The sequence below is a fragment of the Tenrec ecaudatus genome, chromosome 18, assembly GCF_050624435.1.
Source record: "Tenrec ecaudatus isolate mTenEca1 chromosome 18, mTenEca1.hap1, whole genome shotgun sequence".
Classification (NCBI taxonomy): domain Eukaryota; kingdom Metazoa; phylum Chordata; class Mammalia; order Afrosoricida; family Tenrecidae; genus Tenrec; species Tenrec ecaudatus.
Genome location: NC_134547.1, coordinates 5,625,728 through 5,648,125, shown reverse-complemented (window position 1 = coordinate 5,648,125; position 22,398 = coordinate 5,625,728). Strand labels below are relative to the sequence as shown.

The following is a 22,398-nucleotide window of genomic DNA, read 5'->3' as shown; positions in this document are numbered from 1 at the left end:
CACTGGTGCAGATAGGAGCTGGAGGCACAGGGAATCCAGGGTGGATGATACCTTCAGGACCAGGGGTGTGAGGGGCGATACTGAAAGGGTAGAGGGTGAGTGGGTTGGAAAGGTGGAACCGATTACAAGGATCTACATGTGACCTCCTCCCTGGGGCACGGACAACAGAAAAGGGGTGAAGGGAGACGCTGGATAGGGCAAGATATGACAACATAATTTATAAATTATCAAGGGCTCATGAGGGAGGGGGGAGCAGGGAAGGAGGGGAAAAAAGAGGACCTGATGCAAAGGGCTTAAGTGGAGAGCAAATGCTTTGAAAATGATTAGGGCAAAGAATGTACAGATGTGCTTTATACAATTGATTTATACATATGGATTGTGATAAGAGTTCTATGAGCCCCTAATACAATGGTTTTTTTTTTTAAAAGATAGCAGATGGACATTGGGTCTCCACTCAAGTGCTCAATTTAAGAATATTTTGTTCTATTAAACTGGCATTCCATGATGCTCATCTTCCCCACACAATCACTGAAGACAAATGGGTGAATAAGCAAATGTGAAGAAAGCTGATGCCCGGCTATCAAAAGATATAGCATCTTGGGTCTTAAAGGCTTGAAGGTAAATAAACAAACGGCCATCTAGGTGAGAAGCAACAAAGCCCACAAGGAAAAAAGCACACCAGGCTGTGTGATTACGAGGTGTCGAAGGGATCAGGTATCAGGCATCAAAGAACAAAATATCACATCATTGTGAATGAGGGGGAGTGCAGATTGGGGACCCAAGACCCATCTGTAGGCAATGGACATCCCCTTACAGAAGGGTCCCGGGGAGGAGATGAGCCAGTCAGAGTGCAGTGTAGCAACAATGAAACATACAACTTTCCTCTAGTTCCTAAATGCTTCCCCCTTATCGTCCACTATCATAATCCCAATTCTACTTTACAAATCTGGCTATATGAGAGGATGTACACTGGTACAGATGGGAACTGGAAACACAGAGAATCCAGGACAGATGATCCCTTCAGGACCAGTGTTGAGAGTGGTGATACCAGGAGGGTGGAGGGGGGGAGAGGGGGGAAAGGGGGACTGATTACAAGGATCTATATATAACCTCCTTCCTAGGGAATGGAAAACAGAAAAGTGTGTGAAGGGAGACTTTGGACGCTGTGAATATAACAAAATAATCATAAATTATCAAGGGTTCCTGAGGGAAACGGGCGGGAATGGAGGGGACAAAATGAGGAGCTGATGACAAGGGCTTAAGTGGAGAGCAAACGTTTTGAGAATGAGGAGGGCAATGAACAAATGTGCTTTATACAATTGATGTATGTATGGATTGTGATGAGTTGTATGAGCCCCCAATAAAATGATTTTTTTAAATGTCCTTTATCGTAGGAGTAGACAACTTTAAAGCAAACCTTACAGTTGGGAAACATTCAAGGTACAGGGCTAAGGGATAACCTACAATGATGATTTTTCTTATTGAGAAGATGATCTTAGATGCCTAAAAGTAACAAAAGTCATATAAGGAGTAAAATATAAAGAAACTAGCCTGTGAAGCAATTCCAACAGAGAAGGCAATTTGAGTATCTCTATTAGAAACCAGCAAGAACTTACTTCCCTAAAATGGGAAGAAAAAAAAAAACCTTGAAGGAGTTAGAAGCAATGAGAAAAATGGAAATCAAAACTTTAGAGAGCCTCCAAGGGAGGGGGGGGGGGCTAAAGAAGCACCATGGAGACCTGTTTATGGTCGGAGCTCAAGATCCAAGGTGGTCGGAGACAGCTGCAGGAAAGTGAAGGACAGGAAAGGAGTGCATGTGGACAAATTCTTTATTCTCATAATTAAGATTAAGCTCCACAATATCCTCCCATGATTAGTGCTGCCTTAAAGTGACCTCTTACAAGCACAGGGCTGATTGCTCTCTGGCCGGCAGCTTTAACTACAGGAGCAGATATGTTGCTAATGCTCTCCCTGCAGGTAAGGGACAGTCCCTCTCCCTTACCTGCCCCAGCCCTGGCGTTGGGTTACTCATCTAATGAGCTCAGGAAACTAAGGGTTAAGGTACAGCCCACTGTCTAAAACTTGTGGCTACCTTTAGTTAAGGGGGCCTGCAAGCTCCCAAGACTACTATATAAGCTGATGCAAGACTACATTTTCTGTCTCTCCCTGACCTGGTTTCTGATAGCATGGAGGAGGTGATCACTCTTAAACTTTTTTTCTGCCTCAATGTCTTCCCCTCAATTACACAACCACTGCTTAGGACCCATCCGGATGGAGGCTAGATCCCACATACTACAAAAGGAAATCTGTAGGGGACCAGCCTCTTTTCCACAACCCAGTGGGTCCAAGGGGCTGTTGTGTCATTGAGGGGTAAATTAAAGACATCCGAGAAGATGAAGCATGCAAGGGCTCACCTCCTGCCATGATGACCGGAACCAGAAATGAGACCTGACTTTATCGACTCACAGATTGATACAACACAGGGGGTTTGCAAGTTGGGTGTCCCTTAATTATCTGAGTAATTCACAATGGATTAGAATCACAAGAAGCACAGAGTTGATTCCGATAAGGTGAAGGTCAGATATAACACCACCACTCTCAAACTCCTAAACTCAACAGTTCCCTGTACTTCACTCCATCCACTAACTATACAGACTCAGACCACACTCACAGGTATATGGTTTATTGGAGTAGATACTGGTTACATATTGGGAGAAAGATTCATTTGGAAGTAACAAGATACAAATAGGATGTAATTAGTCAACCAGGGGAGCTTTCTCATCAGATACCCCTTGGAACATAAGTACTCCCTGATGATACAGTGTCAGGGTGAGGGGGATCGCCAAACTTGAACGGGTCCTCGAGTGATTTTACAATTTAGAAAATATTAAAGACAAGACAGCAGGACACGGGGGCTCTTTGTCCCATGTCAGGACTGAGAATGTATTTTCTATTTTTTTTGAGAATGTATTTTCTAATGAGTATATATAATGGGGCTTAGTTTTTCATAAGGCATGCATGTCACACAGCTAACATGACATAGTTACTAGGTAATATCATAAGTGGGTGACATAAACCAGCAAGGAGGTGAGTGCTTTGAGTTAGTGCTAGTTGACTTCAACCTCCCCGGAGCCCTCCCCAGTGGGCTGCTACATTTATGGTGGGTCGGCTATAGAACCTGGTTGCTTTCATCTACAGCTAACCTTTAGGCATTATGAAGTAGCCAGGCATAGAAATGATTGATCTTATATGGTAGCTCTTTTATTGACAGCTTCTTTATGGGGGGTTATTGGAGGGACTGTGTCTAGTCATGAGAATATGCATGAAGATTTATTTATATAACCCTGAGAGTCTTCTTTCACCAGAGTCGGCTTTCCAGACCCCTAATTATGAGCATGAATGATTTAGTTGTATTGCATTCTCACCCAGTCCCTCAGTTTACCACAATACAATTCTTCATCAGTGCCTCAGTCAGTTCTCTGCCAATGAGGTCTCTCTGCTAACTAGTCTAGCTCAAGGTCAGTATAGCACCTCTGCCATTTGGCCTCTCCACCATCAACCTTTCTATGCTATGTGACCTGGCTCACTGGCAGTGGAGAACAGATTTCTCCGCCCTTAGATGCTGTCTACATTGTGTATCTCAGCTGTCAGAATTCCTTCCATCAGTGTCTCTGCTACTAACTGGCCTAGAAGACCCTCTCGTCAGACCTCCCCACTGGACTGCCTCTCGACTGACAACTTCCTGCCATTGCAGAATCTGATCCTAAACAAAGTTACAGACCCTGTATCACATTAGTGACCACTCTGCTTGCACGTGGCTCTGGTTTGTCATCATTCTACTTTCAAGCCAGCTTGTCTGCTGCCATCCCAGTGATCTCAACCACAACCATCTCCCATTTGTTGTTGTTACCTGTCAAGTTCATTACGACCCATGGCAACTCTGCACAACAGAACAAAGCACTGTACAGTGCTGTGCCGTTGTTACAACTGTTCATATGCTTCAGCCCATTAATGGAGAAACCACGACAATCCACCTCTTTAAAAGATCTTCCTCTTTTTCTACCTCTACACTTGACCCAGCACGATGTCCTTCCCCAGGGGACTGGTTTCTTCTGATAATATAGCCCAAATATTTAAAACCACGTCTTGCCACCCTTTCCACTATGGTCTTCTTTCTTCCAAGATAGATCAATTTGTCCTTTTTAGCAGTCAATCCACGTACTTCCAACCTCCTCCAGGACCACAATTCAAATGAATGGATTCCTCTTTGGTCTTCCTTATTCAATGCCCAACTTCACGGTTAGAGCAAACAATTAGATGTAGTTGGCTGTTAACCTAAAAGGCTGGAGGTTTCGTTCCACTGAGAGGTGGCTGCAAGGAAAGGCCTAGTGAAGGACGTACAAAAAACTCAGCCATTGGAAATGCCGAGGAGGAGAGTTCTAATCACACAGGTTGGGTCTCATCAGGGCTAGGAACCAACTCAATGGTAATTACATTTTGGTTTCCTAAATCCCAAAGGCATTGCGCAATGATCCCTTGTCTATTTTACCTGGTATAAATACTGAATCATGTTTTCACAAGATTAGCTGGTTATCAAGATTGCATTTAAATACACTCCAGTTAAGCTCCGAGCTCTCTCCAAGAAAGTATGAAATGTTTCTCTTTTCATTCATGACTCCATCCCTAGTGCCTGACAGCAGAACCACATCCAAAGATGCTAAGTGAGTAAGATTCCTTGAGTCATGACTAGGTAACAGAAGACTGACTACTGGATCATCGGTCCCTCTGTTCTAATGCTAAAGTTCTAGAATTCATTGTGGAAATTCTGGGTTTCAATTGGTCTTTTATCTGACCTGGGGAAATGCAACTAAAGTGTGTGAACAATCCCAGCAAGCCAGTATTATCCTGTCCAGTTTCTCTTGCAAGTAAACTCATTCTTACCAACTATGGTCACAGTGTGTCAGAATTGATTTGATAGCAAATAACAAGAAACAACATTTCAGATACCAATTGCCCATTTATTTTAAAATTCACACTAATTTTATGACGTGAACTCAGATTTTCAATCATTTAATTGATATGCAACAAAGCAATCAATTTAAATGAATTTTTATTACAATCAGATTAATCTTGATATGAATCTACTTATCTTTTAGAACTTCCCAACCTCTATATACATGAGTTCCTGCAGGATACACTTTGTAGCCATAATAAGGTAGATATTTGCTCTATTCTCTTGTCCATTAACGTATCACAGTTTGTCCTATGGCTTATAAATAATTAAATTGTATTCAGTCACTGGGGGAACTACCACCGTCACGGGATTCAAAGGCACTGCCACCACATTCACTGTATTCTGAGGAATGTTCTGCTGTACAAATCCACGGTTGTCACTTGGTTCCATTCTGGCCAAAGGCCCTCCCACAAGAACGTCATTCTTATTCACGAGGACCCCATTGATGTTTACTAACACAGGAGAAGCCACGCAGGGAAATTGCAAAGTCACTCTATTGCCAGGGCTTTCCTTCTGCATGCGATCAATCGTGTGTGATGACACCTGCCTCCCTGTGGAGAGCTTTCCCACCTTGTCTGAATTGAAAGCTTTTCTACTTTTGTGGGTTTCCTTATGTGAAGAAAACTTAGAAATACAGGTAAACGTTATCCCGCACTCGTTGCAGCGATAGATAAACTGTCCTCGACGATATCCTTGATGAGACAGGAGCTCTTCCTGGGCTTTGAAAGCTTTGTCGCACTCACTGCATTGAAAGGGTTTCTCTTTGTGAACTTTTAGGTGTTGATTGAGTGCTGACTTCTGGGTATAAGATTTTCCACATTGATTGCATGGAAAGGGATTCTTTCCTGTGTGAAATCGCTCATGTGCTATAAGAGATGCCTTTTGGCTGTAAGCTGTACCACACTCACCACAGACATAGGGTTTGATTCCGGTGTGAACTCGCAGATGAATTCGGAGAGTTCCTTGCCCAGCGAAGCGTCTGCCACATTCACTACATACGTGTGGTTTCTCACCAGTGTGAGTTCGCTGATGAACGGTGAGAGAAGGTTTCCTGGTGAAGCCTTTGTCACACTGACTACATTTATAGGGTTTCTCACCTGTATGGATTCGCTCATGGATGACGAGGTGTGGCCTGGAAGAGTCTTTTCCACAGTAACTGCACACATGGTGATTCTTTCCAGTATAATAGCACCGATGAGCACTGAGATTTTTGTTCGTTTTCTGAAGTGTGCTGCATTGTGATTTAATGGTATTCGAATTTTTACACTTAGGGAATTTCACTTCAGCAGAAAACTGCTCTTGGTCATCAGAGAGAAAGGTCTTCTCACCTCCATTAAACACAACAGACTCCTTTAATCTACTGCTTTGGTTCTGGTTGACTGTTGGTAAAGTTAAGATTGATTTCACTGCTTTTTCATGTAAATCAACTATCCCATGATTTTCCACAATAGAAAAATGATTTTGATGCTGACTCACAACATTTTCCAAAGCACCATATTCGTAGCACTGTTCCATTCTGTCTGCTGGTCTTTCTTTTTGTACGGATCCAAGCAAATGGTCCTCAACTTTCTCGATTTCTAGAAAAGAGGGGAATAATGAGTCTTTCCCTGAGGTTAATTTATAATAGAGTGGTTTTGAAAATATGCATCCACTGACGTTAAATCTTTAGTGACAACTATAGAAATGTAAGTAATATACACCAGGTTAAGTGTTTATTTGTTATAATGTAAACAAATCGCAAGGCTAAAAAAAGGCTAATATAGAAGCAAAGTTAGATGACAAAAACGAAATGAATACAAATGCAGCCACGTGCATGCTCCCTGAACCGAAAGACAGAGCTGTGACACCCAAGACGTGGCGGAGGAGCAGCACCATCAAGATCAGGAGACAGATGGTCAAGTTCCTGAAAGGAAACAGCCCGGTGCCTTCCATCAGGAGACTTGCTTGCTCAGTGGAGAGCCTGTGGGCATTCCCTGGGGAGGCAGGTTGGTAAACTCTCAGAACTAGAGCTGAGTGTGTGGGGGCTGAGGTTACAGGTGATTCCCCCAGGATCTTTGCTGGGCAATGTGGAAGGAGCTTTAGGCTGTCCTCAAGTGAAGGTTTAAACGTCCCTAACACACTCCCACCGTCGTGAGGACTGTCTGTGAATTCTTGTGCCCGTTGCACCGCACCGTCAAACCTTGCCCAGGAATGGAGAATGCCCCGGAGGGATGGCTGCTGCCAAACCTGGTGAAAAAAGCCGGAGGGTGGCGGCACATCTGGTCGCTGCCTCGAAGGAATTGGCCCTGGGCTGAGGGTGAGGGTTATGCTCCCGCTGCTGTGTGCAGTCAGATCAACGTGCCATTCTCAGACCAACTTTTTATTGTGGGAAACTGAGGGCCTGGAACAGGGTCTGAATGGCCTTTTCCTTCCCTCGTGACTCCAGCACTTGGAAAACAGGCAGCAGTGCTGAGAGGAAGACCTCTGCAAGTCTGGAGACGACTGCTCAGCGCCAAATGCACCTGTTCCTCCAGGAGACAGCTTCTCGGCTAGTCCCCTCTAAAAACCGATAAGTTGTCTGCTACAGACTCCTGGCTTCTCACACACACCCCCACCCCGGCAAAAACATGCTTCTATCTACTGAAAGTATCAGCGGCCGCTGTCTGCCATTCTTCACACAGGGACGGACAGGACTGTTTATTAGCCTGCCAGACACTCCCTGTGAAGTTTTCCCCAGGGAGCTCAGGATCTTCCAGTTTCGGACAGTGCACACTTTAATGCACGTACTAACAGGAGGCCTGCAAGCCACAGTACTCCAAAGCTAAACGCTGAATGAACCTGCTAGGCTCGGCTCGGCTCAGCTCAGGTCGTTTCCTGACAGGAGCCATGTGCTAAAACAGAGGGGTGTTTTCGGAAGGTGAAAGAAAGACGCAGGGTTTTCTACAGATCGTGAAAAAGGACAGCACGCAGTTCCCTGAGGAGAGAACTTGAGACTTAGGAACTTGGGAAGAGGTCACGACAAACGTAAAAATGGCTCTCTGGGCAGGGGAGACTCTCGCTGCGGAGACCTGGTCTCTGGGGGCACTATTTAAAAAGGGTTTTAGAACCTTTGCTGAGAGAGGAAGAAGCCTCAGGTGAGCTATCCAAACTCAGAAGAGCAGGCTAGTGCCTCTGCCTGGGCCAGTGTTAGATGAGGACCCACAGAGACTGGCCTATTACCTACGACTTCTGTTTCCAAACAAGACCCAAAGGCCAAAGACTCTACACCCCAGGGGAGGGAAGCTCCCTGAGCCCAGCCCGAGGGGGTACGGCATTAGAGGAAGAAGAGTCTTCTAAAGATAAGATCAGGGCTGTTCATCAAAGTCACAAAGCACCTGTGCTTTCAGGAACAGGAGCGGGAATAGTAGACAAAGATGTAGAAACCAGTCCAAAGGAAAGATATTCTCTTGTGGAATGACCGAGTATTTTCAGCGAGAGTCCTGGCAACAGCCATCACCGAGCACGGAGCCAAGGGAGGGATCTGACCAGGCTCTCTGGAACAGGGTCTATGTCCTCCTCACCGTGAATTAAGTAGCCCAAAGAAGGTTCCAGAGCACCCCCGGTGGTTTGTGAAAAGCGAGTGTTGGGGTTCCTGCCAGGAGCAGCAATAGAGCTGTTATTCGGGAACTAGCCCGAATACCCAAGGTGTTCCAATGGTTACTGAGCTATCGATGAAGATTATGAAGGGAAGCTTAAAGCTGTAACAAAATATGAAATCCCCTGGCCTATAAAAAAGGGAGATCATGTAGGCCGATTACTTTTCCTCCCTTACATTCCTGTCTGTAGAATAAACACCCCTCGACTCACTTTCTCAATCTCTCACTCACTCTCTCACTCACTCTCATTCACTCTCTCTCACTCACTCTCACTCACTCTCATTCACTCTCTCTCACTCACTCTCTCACTAACTCTCACTCACTCACTCTCACTCACTCTCTCATTCACTCTCATTCTCTCACTCACTCACTCACTCTCACTCTCACTCTCTCACTAACTCACTCTCACTCACTCTCTCACTCACTCACTCTCTCACTCACTCTCTCATTCACTCTCACTCACTCTCTCTCACTCACTCACTCACTAACTCTCTCACTCACTCACTCTCTCATTCACTCTCACTCTCACTCACTCTCTCTCACTCACTCACTCATTCACTCTCACTCTCTCACTCTCTTCACTCACTCTCTCACTCACTCTCTCACTCACTCTCTCATTCACTCTCACTCTCTCACTCACTCTCTCTCTCACTCACTCTCTCATTCACTCTCACTCACTCAAAAGAAAAAAATTAAAAGAATAAACACCCCTCACCAAAGTGCACACAAGGAGTCACACCTGCCCATAAATCATGAGCAGTCTAGAATGCTGTTGTGGAGAGGCAGGACTGAGGGGGAAAGTTTTCAGGGCTTGTAGATTCAAGAGCTGACGGCACTGTCGGGAACCATCCACAGTGACCAAGGTATAGTCACTAACTGGCCCTGATTTCAACATGGAGACAGTAGAAGTTCGTCAGGAAAGGGTATAGAAAGGTGGCATAAATCCAACTGTACAGGGACAGAAGGGAAATCTGGTTTAATTAAGCCTGTAGTCATATGCACTAAGCCCCACAACACGATGAGGAAAATAGGACATAAAGGGGAGGCTTGGAAAAAAATCAACAGGGAGATGTTTTTTCCCATCGGGGCCACTCCTAAATAGAACAATTATAGATTAGGATATTCACATTCTTGAATTGGGCCACTCTGAGCAAGACTGCATCCATTAAACCATCTTGGATATCCAACCAATGGATAAAACATTAGTCCCTTAATACAGAAAAACAACAGGCATTACATGAAGTAGTTCAGGAGCAGCTAAAAGGTGGCCACATTGAGAAAACTTTAAGCCAGGGGTCCTCCAACTCTTTAAACAGGGGGCCAGTTCACTGTCCCTCAGACCCGTTGGAGGGCCTGACTATAGTTTAAAAAAACAACAAAAAACTATGAACAAATTCCTATGCACACTGCACATATCTTATTTTTAAGTAAAAAAAAACCAAATGGGGCAAAAACACCCGGCTGGCGGGATAAATGTCCTCAGCAGGCCGCATGTGGCCCGTGGGCCCTAGTTTGAGGACACTTGCTTTAAGCCCTTGTGATTCTCCTGTGTGTTCAAGAAGCTCAACAATGCCACCATGTGCCAGCTTTTTGTAGGCAACTCAACAGGTTTTCCTCTGTTCTCCAAGACCGGAGTACCTACATTTATTTAACTATGTGGCCTGTTCAACTGGTTTCAAGCCCAACAAATCATCTGCACTTCCTCACATATTCTACAATCTCAATGAGTAAAACAGAAGGGGGAACACAAAACAACACTTCCTTTGTGAATTTGTTTGGCTGTGCCTGGTTTTTATACTTACTAATGCCTCTGAATGTCTATCTAGGTAAGACAGGCGGGATAAACAATTCAGAGAAGAAAACAGCAGGCAGATGGTTGGGGGAGGGGCCGGGAGACGGGAGGTGGGAGAAAGGAAGAGGGTGTGTCAACCAACCCAGGAACAAGGGAACAACAAGTGAATTAAAATCAATGGAAAGAGGGGTATAGGTTGCCTAGTGGGGCTTCATCAAGGGCAAGGTAACAGTGAGGAAATACGAAACCTGAATGAAGGCTGAACATGATAATGGGACAAGAGCAAAGTAAAAAGAAATAGAAGAAAGAACTATGAGGCAAAAGGCATTTACAGAGGTCTGAATACAGACATGTACATGTGTAAATATATTTATATATAATAGGGAAATAGATCTATGTACATATATCTATAAGTTAAGAATTAAGGTAGCAGATGGACATTAGGCCTCCACTCAAGCACTCCCTTGACACAAAAACACTTTGTTCTAATAAGCCAGCATTCTGTGATGCTCCCCTTCCTGACAAGATCGCTTAAGACAAAATGGGTGAATAAGCAAATGTGGTGAAGAGAATGGATGGTGCTCTGTTATCAAAAGATACAGTGTCTGGGGTCTTAAAGACAAACAAGCAGCCATCTAACTGAGAAGCAACAATGCCCACATGGAAGAAGCACACCAGCCTGTGTGATCATGAGGTGTTGATGGGATCAGACAAGCCAATCAGGGTGCAGTATAGCACAGATGAAACATACAACTTTCCTCTCATTCTTTAATGCTTCCTCCCCCCACTATCATGACCTCAATTCTACGTTACAAATCTGATTAGACCAGAAAATGCACACTGCTACAGATAACAGCCCCCAAAACAGGGAATCCAGGATAGATAAACCCCTCATGGCCAACAATGATAATAGATATACCGGAGCATAAGGGGAAGGTGAGGGGAGAAAGGGGGGAATCGATCACAAGGATGACATATATCCCCCTCCAAGGGGGACAAACAACAGAAAAGTGGGTGAACAGTAACAGAGGACAATGTAAAATATGAAAATAATAATCTACAACTTATCAAGGGTTCATGAGGGAGGGAGGAGGGGAAATGGGGAACTGATACCAAGGGCTCAAGTAGAAATAAAATGCATTGAAAATGATGATGGCAACATATGTACAAATGTGTTTGACACAACGGATGAATGTATGGATTGTGATGAGATGTAAGAGCCCCCAATAAAAGAAAAAAATGGAAGGGGGAGATGAAAGGCAATTCTCTATAAGACAAACTTCATTGAGCTTTGCTAAGTCTTAACATTTTCTCTCTACCAAAGACTTCTATTATAACTAGGGGGAAAATACCACTTTTCTGCTGTTAGGTCTGAGCAAACCTAACTCCATAATAACTTTTAACTGAATTGCCCAGCCACCCCACCAGGCAAGCTAGTTAAGTGGAAAATGTTTGCACCTGAATGTACCTGGAAAGGCCCCTGCCTGTATCTTGAACCTGTAGTAACGGCTGGTTACTCTGGCTTCTGTAACCGGCTCCAGCTGAGCCCCTTTCTGCGAGAACTCTGAATAACAGGACCTTGTGGTTAGACACTGCCAAGCTAGAAAGGTGTCACCAGAGTGTAAAAGCTTGAGAAGCAGCACAGGGTGGGGGAGGAGGACTGGGACCTGAGAGGCTTGGAAAGTTCCGGTCAGGTTGTCGCCAATGGCCAGCTAATAAAGGCTCATTTATTGGACATCTTGAGTCTTCAGTGGTCTCTTGCATCCAGTTTCAGTCCCAACATTTGGAGGCCCCAGCGAGATAAAGACCCTCGCCTCATAGTCCCCTCAGTGAGGTCCATGCCCAGGCCGTCTTCCTCAGGGACACACGCCCTGAGACGTTCCAGAGTCCCAGGACACCTTCTGGCTCTTTGTCCTCGCAACCTGTACTGGACAGGACCAGGAGCTCTAGTAAAACACCTCTGGAGGCAAGGCCCCATTGTGGCTTCAGGATCAGGGCTGAATTCAAGAATGGGCGAGACTGAGGGATCAGAGGCAGCACTAGCCTTTGTCCCTGTGCTGTATTGAGATGTCCACCCATGTTTTTTTGTCTCCTCCTCATTGTCCGCTGCATCTTTTGCTTTCTGGTTTCATCATGGGCAGTTCGTCCTCAAAAGCCAATATCCGCTGAGCGTGTACTTTGTCTCACTTTAGGTCTGTGTATCCCCTAAGCAGGAGGACATCTACGGGGCAAAGTTTCCAAAAGGACACCCTGAACGCTGCCAACTAGTGGCCAACCTTGATGTGGGCCAGACATGAGAACATTTCCGTCTTCTGTGACTAGGTGGGTTTGGGATGTTGTCACGGGAAGACCTGCCCGACCTGATCCATGTCCTGACATGGATATTTGGTACAACTTGGATTTGAACCCTCCTCTGTGGCTAAAGACTTGATCTTTAAAAATGGGAGCGCAAATTTTAGTGGCAAAAGACAAGGCTTTTCAAGTAGGTGAGATGGTTAAGCCCCGCACTGCCGTTTTTGGCAGGCAGACCCAGAGGACCAGGACGTGGCCTAACCCTCTTCCCCTCACCCTCCATAGGTCCCTCCTCAGAGACACGCCCTGTTTCTAATTTGCCCTGACTTGTCTTCAGATCGACCACCATGGGTGTGTCTACTCCATACCCGATCCAGGCATTCCTGTGGGTCCCATGTCACTCAGTCTTCCCCTCAGGGGACCCCCCATCTTGCCCCTCCCTCAGGCAGTCGGGGGAACCTTGATTCCCTTTCATCACCTCTGATTTGTATAATTTGGTGTATGCCCCTTTCACCAGCTCTGCTTTCTATAACTGGAGAGCCCAAACCCCACTTTTTCAGGAAAACCTCAGGCACTGATTCCCTTGTTGGGAGTCTGCTTTCTTCACAGGCCAGCCTACCTGGGATGACTGCCAGCAATTAGTGTGTACCCCTTTTGCTTAAGACCGTGAACGAATCCTGTCCGAGGCCTGAAAAGAAATCCTAGGTCCACCTGGAAACACTCTTCCAGACCGTGTGTAGCGACTGCCATGCTTACTTTCCCAAACCCGTCCTGAGTGGGACCCCCAGAGACCGGGAAGAGAGGCTCTAGACGCCAACCGCCAGGCTCTGTTAAGAAGAATTCAACAGAATTCAATGTTCTGTCTCTGAAGAGAGGGCTCTTCACTATGACACGCGAGTTCCATAGTAAGGAAGGGAAACGAACAGGAAGCAGGGGCGGATTTTAGAATGCTCAGAAGAGGGAATCTACTCTCAGGGAGAGGAATGAGCACTTCTCTAAACGTGAGAGAAAAAGAGGTCGCACCAGTGGAGGGGCACACATGAAAGGGGTTGGAGATTGCCAAAACGCTCTCTCACACACGTCGGGCCTTCACCCAGCTGAAGGAGACTTACACAATCATTCTCTTGAGACTGTTTTGTGCTCACTCACCTGAACACATTCCACCACAGCTTTTTTCTAACATGGATCCTGGTGGTTCTCCTCGTTCCAACCAAGAGAACGCATCGGGTTTGCTAACTTCATAACCTGTCCATGAGAAATCACAGAATCTTAGACATGCCAAAATTGACTTTAGGGGGAAAAAAAATCCACTTTAGGTTTGTGAAGACGAGTCTACCACTTGGAGAGCACCACAGACACACCAAAGATTTTAGCCTCTGAGAAAGAAAGAAAGTCAAAGACAAGGCCAATCACTTGAGAGCGCTCCTCACCGATGGCCACCAGGTGGCGGTAGGTCTCCAACATCACGTCCTGATAGAGGGTCTTCTGAGCAGGGTCCAGGAGCTGCCACTCCTCCCAGGTGAACTTTACAGCCACTTCGCTGGGTGTTACGGATTTCTGAAATAAAAGGGTTTTCTCCAATGAAGTTCTTTTGATTATATGAAAGAAATATAAAGCAAATCTTTCTGCACAGTTTTCTATATAGGCTGCATCCATACATCTAGGCGGGGTTTTGTATATTTCTTTTCAAACATCTCTTAATAAATGCAAAACCATACATGTGACAGTAAAAATGCGTGTAGTAACCTAAAAATAGCTCAAGATGATACACGCACGTGTTACACAAGCATTTACATGTTTATATAAAGGACAAGTTCACGGTACGTTGGGAAATGGAGTCAGGAGTACCACCGGTATCCTTTCGAACCGCATCGGCGCTAATTCTCGGGCAGCTCAGGGTTTATTTCTATGCGGTGGAGCTCACAGGCATCTCAACTCTGTAAGGAATTCTGGGGCGCGAAACAGAACCAAAGATCCAATTGGCAAAGTTTAGAAGCAGGCTTTCTTGGGAGGCTTGCGGGCGGATTCAGCAACTCAGGGGATTGAGTCTTTGAAACCGTGCTTTGAGAATTCTGGGCTGCGTTTTTATACCACTGCTGGCAGGCACAGCTGGGAAGGATCCAAGCTGGCGAGGATCTGTGCACACAGGTGCTTCAGAAGGGAGAAGGTCTTTGACCTTATCTATATGCCAAGGACGGCTAGAGTGGAGTGTGCATATCTTCAGAAAACATTCTGGCTCCGGGAGGAGCCAGCTCCAGGAATTTGAAGGTTGAGCAGCGGAGGGGGAGATCAGTGAGAGAGGGAGGTCAGTGAAAGGGAGGTCTATGAGAGGTGAATTCTGAGAGCCAAGCTGAAGGCACCGGATTCAAAATGGAGTTCCTTTTGCCAAGACCAGACAAACTCTTCAACCTATTTGCCAATCCTTAATCAAGTCATGCCTCAGACAACACTCTTTGCCTCTCTTCTGGGTGTGCTAATCCACGACCAAGGCCAAAAAACACCCCTCATAGATCAAAATGGTTGATTAAGAGAGTACAATTTGGGTCAGGAACACGAGGTTATGCTCAAGACTAGCATAAGGAAGCAGGCGCATCATGGGCCTGCTCGGTCCTCCCCTGTGGGAAGGAGCTCCGAGGAGGCAGGTGCTATAGCGACCCGTGTTGAAGAAGTGAGACGGTGCCGCACTGTCAGATAACATCACCCATGGATATGAAAGGCTCGTCCCCAAACAAGCAGCCATCTAAGCGAGATGTCAGCGAAGTCCACAAGGAAGCAGCAGCACACCATCATCAGCCACCAAAGGACTGTGAAGCGTACAATCCAAAGTTGAAGGGAGGGATCAGGATTCTAGCCTACAGGAACTATATAGGACACAAACTTCCAGTCGACTCCCTCTGTCCACAGTTCAGGGATGGGGAGACAGTGGTCATTAAACAGTCGAGTATAGAGTATCAAGGACAGACGCCTGACCGGAACCATTGAAACTTGTCCGCAGATTCCCCCGAGGATGCACGCTGGACCTGATCTGGTGGTAAAAACCTCATGCTTTTTGGTGTTGTCCTGTTTGGTTTGGTTTTTGATGGTACACGTTAGGGGTGTCTGGGCAGTATTATGTCACTGGGAGTTACATTCTTGAGTTGGCAGTGTAAGCTTGTTTTTCATTTGGATGGATCTGAAAAAGCAAGACTAATGAACCGATTGAGGCAGCACATAGAACATGGGTGGACAGGGAGGTGGTGGCAGGGTGAAGGGGTGATGATGGCAATGGGTCCATAGAGAAAAAGAACATTGAACCCTGATTATGGTAGTAAATGTATCATTCTGCTGGACATGCCTGAAACATGGAATGATTTGATATACGTATTAAGCCCAATTTATAATAATAATAAGCATAAAGGCGGGATCTCCCTTCAGTGCAGAGCAGCTCCCTCAGCTCCTATCCGCCACCTTAGGACAGGCTGCTCTTGTTGACACCAAGTCAGGAAGTGCTTGGCCATCTTCAAAAGCCTTCTGATTACAAGCTCCTCTTGGCTGTTCCATCGGTCACCACTGGCTTGGCCGCAGGGCCCTGTTCTGCTTCTGTACTCATTGGCTTGCCCACTGTGAGCATTCTACAGCTGCTCAGGCAGGGAAGTGGCTTGTTGGCCTAAGAAGCCAACACTTTCAAGAAACAGAGAATTGCCTGTCGATATGGAAGCAGCGGGCAAGACACTCAAAGACCCATTGCATGACCCTTTAGAGTATTCAAAACCAAGGATGTTACATTGTGGACCAAAGGGCACAGAACCAAGCTTTGGTATGTTCAAGTGTCTCATAAGCATGTAAGAGTTGGCGTTGACTAAGGAAGGCTAAAGAACAATGGATGTGTTTGTACTGTGGTGCAGGCCAAGAATATGAAGTGTCATCAACTGCCAAAAGGGCAAACAAATCTGTCTTGGAAGAAGTACATAGAGAGGGACTTTGTCTTACATACTTTGGATCTGCTGTCAGGAGAGAGCAGTCCCTGGAGAAATGGGAAGCACAAAAGTGGACGGCCCTCAAGCAGAAGGCTGAGATTGTGGCTGCAACAAAGGGGTCGAGTATGGGACTGTTCTATTGTACATAGGGGGGGCTACGTGATGAACAGTCTTGGGGGACCCTCACAACAACAGCATTGTGAGCCAGCAGCCTGCTTTCTCGCCCACTTTGGGGTCTTCAGCCATTGCAACAGCAATCTATCATTGGTCTGGATTTACCAACTTCCCCTTATTAGGCAGCAGTAGGCTACCTGACCTGATCACCTGGGTTCATCAGCCTTTGCTAACATAGCAGTGAAGAGACTCCTCCAGACGGATATCTATCTACCCTATGGATTTGGGATTGCCAGTTTCTGTACACTTGAGACTTATTGTCTTGACACTTCTTTAGTTTTGGCCTGATGTTGATGGTGATTCTCTCTCCTGCCTCTGTACTTCAAAGATGTTGAGGTCCACCAGCCATTTAAAAAAATATTATTAATACTAATTGGGGTTCAGATACATTTATGAGAATGTTGCGCTTTAAGATTTTATATCACATAAACTTTAGAAACTTACTTAGGTAAAAGTTTACTGTTACTCTCATAATCTGTGTTCTTCTTGATCTGAAACATAGCTGATGTGAAGACTAAGTCAAAGTTTCTTTCTCTCCAGCCTCAAGTTTTCCAAATGTGAATTTTTTTGATGAACTAAATTGGCGTTCTACGGGGTTCTATAAATCCATTAGGAATTCACAAAAAGAAAACAAACAAGCAAAAGTCACCTGAGCGTTGATCATTTCCTTTGGTCCTTAGGACACAGCCTGGAGCAGAGATGCTCTGTCTTTGTGTTTACCAATTTTGTTCAGACTTCTCTCATGAAGCAATAGCCCCCAAACCAGCCACCTCTTCTTGCTTCCTCCCACTTGATTCTCCTGCAACTGGAGATTCCAAACCTGTAGGCTAATGGGAGAATACACTGTGAGTGACACATCACCTACTGGTCCAGATGCTGTTATAATTCCTGTCCCTCTTTGTAACACAAACTCCCCAATACTGTTGACTGGTCCTTTATTTAGTGACTCAGCTATATGCCATGGGCAATCAAACCTGTCAGTCCGGGTAGACCATAGAAACAAAGTTAGAGACACTCATGTGTGTATAAGAAAGAGGTTATATGCAAGAGCAATTGAATACTGAGAGAACAACCCAGCCCAGTCCAGATCAAATCCATAAGACCATTATTAACTTATATGTCTGATAACAATCTATAAAGTCCTCTTCAGACCCAGGGAACACATGCCATGATGCGAAATGTAGGCTGCTCACAGGCCAGTGGGTGCAAAGTCTTGTGGATCCAATGGTGGTAGATGCATCTCAGTGCTGGCAGGGGGCTCCACATGGCTCTTCCAGTTCCCAGGGCATGGGGGTCCATCAGCGTACTGCCATGTATCTTGTCAGTAGAACATCTCTCAGAGTGAGCCTTGTCAGTAGGAAGCATGTGTCTCCAAGGAGTAAATGGAGGAGTTCCCAGAATTCTCAGGAGAAGGCAACACCCACACAGAGGCCTCATTCGCTGTGACCACACTGAAAGACTAGATTCCACCCCTTCACTCTGAATCCTCTCAAGTCCCTAACTGTCACCAGAGTATGTAACTAGCACATAACCCAAGATTCAGAATTGCAAAAATACTGTAAACAATCATGTTTTAAAAAATAAATAAGAAAAAAATAAAAATTAAAAAAATAAGACTGGACACCAAAGACATATGCAAGGCAAAAAAAATAAAGAAAAAAAGCATACTGCATAACTCACAACACACAAACTATCCATTGAAGCTAAGGAGTGATTCTCAAGGGATATGCTCTAAATGACTGAACCTTGAAGAAGGTATGTCATCCACAATCAAAATCCAAAACACAAGTCACTGCCATCTAATGGATTCTGAATAGAGAGACCCTTTGGGACACTGCTAAACTGCTCCTTGTGGCTTCTGAGATAAAGTTTATTGTGCCAACCTGGCCGATAAACACATGTGGGATTAACTGAAGGGTGGAGAGATAAATGGCTCAGCGAGCCTCGCCTTTCTAGGGTCTCTTGCTTTGTGATGGTCGGACCTGGGTGCAGCTGCCTTAGCCATTCCTTGCTTCAGCTGGCAAGGCTCACTTCCTGCAAGACATCCCAGAGGAGAAGCAGCATGGACCTACCCTGATGCAGCTCTGGTGGCTGGAGAAGCCGTGTGGAGACCCCTGCCAGCGCTGAGATGTTTACACATTCTCTGGTTCAGCTTTCTTCCTGCATTTGGTATCCTTGCGTGTATTTTATGAGATGGAGGAAGACTTTGTGGATTGGTGTCAGACAAATGGGCTAATGTTGGATTTGTGAGCTTGGGCAGCACTGGATGGGATTATTTTTCTTGATGTGCACTTACCCTTTATATAAAACTCTCTCTTGGACACATACGTTTCTGTGGATTTGTTTCTCTAATGTACCCAGACTAACACAGCTTCCAAGACTATAACTCTTTACAAGAGTGGAAAACCTAGTCTTCCTCCCAAAGAGTGGCCTGTAGTTTCCAAGTGCTGACCTTGCGGTTAGCAGCCTCATTTGTGACTGACAGGTGGGAAGATGAGGGATAAAGGGTGTGGTGCCCACCAAACAACTGCACCAAATGAAACTTAACTGGCCGTGCCACAATCAAGGGGTTTCAAAGAAAGCAGGCACAACCCAGGCACCTCTGGGGACCATCCAAAGCTGGGCATGCTCAGACCAAGGTGACCTAGGTGCAGGTGCAGGTCACCTGGGCAGTCACACTAGGCACCGGTAACATTAAGTTACACATGTGCCTGAACTCAGCCAATAAGTATGGCCAATACCCTGAACCAGGCCACCCCCAATTGGGGACGAGGGGGGAGGGTGGCACATAACTAGCAGGAGACTGAGGGCAGGCCCCTGTCTTTCATGGAGAGCGGGATCGCTCCTGCGGAAGCCTAGGGGCTCTGTCGGGGCTCACACTCTGTCTCTCCAGAGCTAGTCTTCCTCTTTCAGTTCAGGCAAGTTTGGGATCAGCAACAGCCCCCTTCCAGCCATTTTCAAGGTGCATTTCCGCGCTCCCCTGAAGCGGCAATTTTGAGCCTAACTCTACCCCGGGCCCCCACTATGCGGCCTTGCACGTATTCCAGAGACAGCCTGAGTGCACTACCTGAGCCTTCAGTACCCAGAACTCCCCTTTCCCTCCTAACAATTACTTGGGTTTACAAAAGTGCTGCTGGCGCGTGCATACTTTCCGCGTTGAGAAGCGGCCACGGGCAATGCCGGTCCAGAAACCCGACCCAACCATTCCGCCACCAGCCTTTTGCAAACGGCAGTGCTGCGCACCTAGGCTCGGATGCAATCACACAGCGTTACTCACCAGTGGAGACGATCGGTCAGGGAGATGCGCAAAGACCGGGCCCCGAACCGTCGGGGCAGCCTGGGCATGCCCTGGGTAGGACCCTGAAGGCGCCCCCTCCCCTGGCTTTCCCCAAGCCCCCCAGCCCGGCCCTGCCCCCCGGAAACCCGTCCACACGTCGTTCCAAAGATGGAAAACGCACTGGCTCCCCTCCGTACGCCCAAGTCGTTCCGATAACAGACGCTTCCTTCCCGAAGATGCGCGGCTCCACCGGCTGCGCACGGTCTTTCCCAAAGCACCCGGCAGGCCCGCAGGCACCTTGAAGTTTATCGGACTGCGGCGGATCGCACTACGGCGGCCGCCAAGGGCCAGAAGTGTCAGAGACGCTTGCGCAATGGATTTCCTGTTTATCCATCATCCCTGGAAGACTTGGTTAAGGTAGCCATAAAAATTTAAAGAATTCTCCCCCCAACTACCATGATCCGAATTCTACCTTGCAGGGCTGGATAGGGCAGAGGCTGTACACTGGTACATATGAGGGCTAGAGGCACAGGGAATCCAGGGTGGATGATACCTTCAGGACCAGGGGTGTGAGGGGCGATGCTGGGAGAGTGGAGGGTGAGTGGGTTGGAAAGGGGGAACTGATTACAAGGATCCACATGTGACCTCCTCCCTGGGAGATGGACGGCAGAGAAGGGGGGGAAGGGAGACTCCAGATAGGGCAAGATAGGACAAAATAACGATGTATAAATTACCAAGGGCACATGAGGGAGGGGGGAGCGGGGAGGGAAGGAAAAAAAAAAAAGAGGACCTGATGCAAAGGGTTTAAGTGGAGAGCAAATGCTTTCAGAATGATTGGGGCAGGGAATGTATGGATGTGCTTTATACAATTGATGTATGTATATGTATGGATTGTGATAAGAGTTGTATGAGCCCCTAATGAAATGTAAAAAAAGAAAAGAGGAGGAAAAAAAAGAAAATGATTAGGGCAAAGAATGTACAGATGTGCTGTATACAATTGATGTATGTATATGTATGGATTGTGATGTGTTGTATGAGCCCCTAATAAAATGTTAAAAAATTTTAAAGAATTTCCATACAATAGGAAATGGGATGAGCGTGTGCACGTGTGTGTTTTCTCCTTTGCGTGGGAGGACAGCATATTTTTAAGGTTACCAGATGGCAATATTGACTAACTTGTTAGGATTCATACACCTGCTTTGCATTTTGCGGGTAGCAACGTTGCGTGTTCGAATCGATGGCAGCCACTAGAATGCCTTGATAACTTAGAAGAGTCTTGATTCGGTTATAACTGGACTGCAAGGAATCTAAAAGCGATTCTTTGACTGCATTCCCGAGTCCAAATTTCAGCTCATCTTTAAGGACGAAAAACTCATTTATCACCTGTCCAAGGGTTCAAGCAAGCAGGAACAGAAGCAGAAAGCAAAATTAATGGATCAATTGTAACTTCAAGAAGAGTAAGCATGCATTACAAGGTACATTCCTTATCATAAAAGAAACAATACCAAAATTGACTATAACATCCTGGTTACCATAACATAATTAACTATAACATTCAGATTACAACATCCAAGGGAACAACATTGAATCAGAATGAACAACATATTAAAGAATAATCAAAACTAATTTCAATGTCCAGTATCTGGGAACATGGGAGTATATTCTAAAATTAATCACCAGCAGAGACTTTCCCGTAGGGAAGGGAGGATGGGCAGGTCAACTAGCAGTCAGCTTTCCGAGATGGGAGGGAGGGATGGGCAAGTTACTTGACAGCTGACAAAAATGGCGTGTCTTTGCTTCTCTGCCCGAGTCATGACCAACAGTGGCTGGGAAGGTCGTATGAAAGAAATACATCACGCCGACTGTCTCATGAGATTACTCATTCACTTCCAAATATATAAAATTTCCCCCATGAACTAGGCAATTTAAAATCATGGTAAGACATGGAAATTTAAATTAAAATGTGTTCACTGAATAGTTAAGGACTTTTTTTTTTTAAGGAGAGTGCCTGAACGCAGTTCCCCAGTACCACAAATTATGCAGTCAAGTTTAGAAAATCGCAGGGGTCAGCACATCCGGAGTGCAATGGATAAGCCTTGCCCTGGGGAAACCACCTTCATGATCATGGTCTCTCCTCTGCCAGGTAAGTGTAGTTAAGGTTAATAGACCTTAGGCCAAGAATTGACGGTTAGAGCACACAATGTGTCTGGCTGCTGACCTAAAAGGCTGAAGGTTTCCGTCCACTGAGAGGGGGTGAAAAGGAAGGGCTAGCGATGCAC

The 22,398-nt window shown here is 45.9% G+C and overlaps 1 long non-coding RNA gene and 1 pseudogene across 1 annotated transcript; both read right to left on the bottom strand.

Moving 5' to 3' along the window:
* Positions 1-5,018: 5,018 nt before the first annotated feature.
* On the bottom strand, positions 5,019-20,240 carry LOC142432377 (uncharacterized). The gene is made up of 5 exons (XR_012780885.1): positions 20,120-20,240; positions 17,492-17,669; positions 14,143-14,269; positions 13,862-13,957; positions 5,019-6,591 (listed from the first exon to the last, which is right to left on the bottom strand). It is a non-coding gene; the product is annotated as an uncharacterized LOC142432377 (long non-coding RNA).
* Positions 20,241-22,116: 1,876 nt separating this feature from the next.
* LOC142432987 (U1 spliceosomal RNA) lies at positions 22,117-22,270 on the bottom strand (annotated as a pseudogene).
* Between the last annotated feature and the right edge of the window lie 128 nt (positions 22,271-22,398).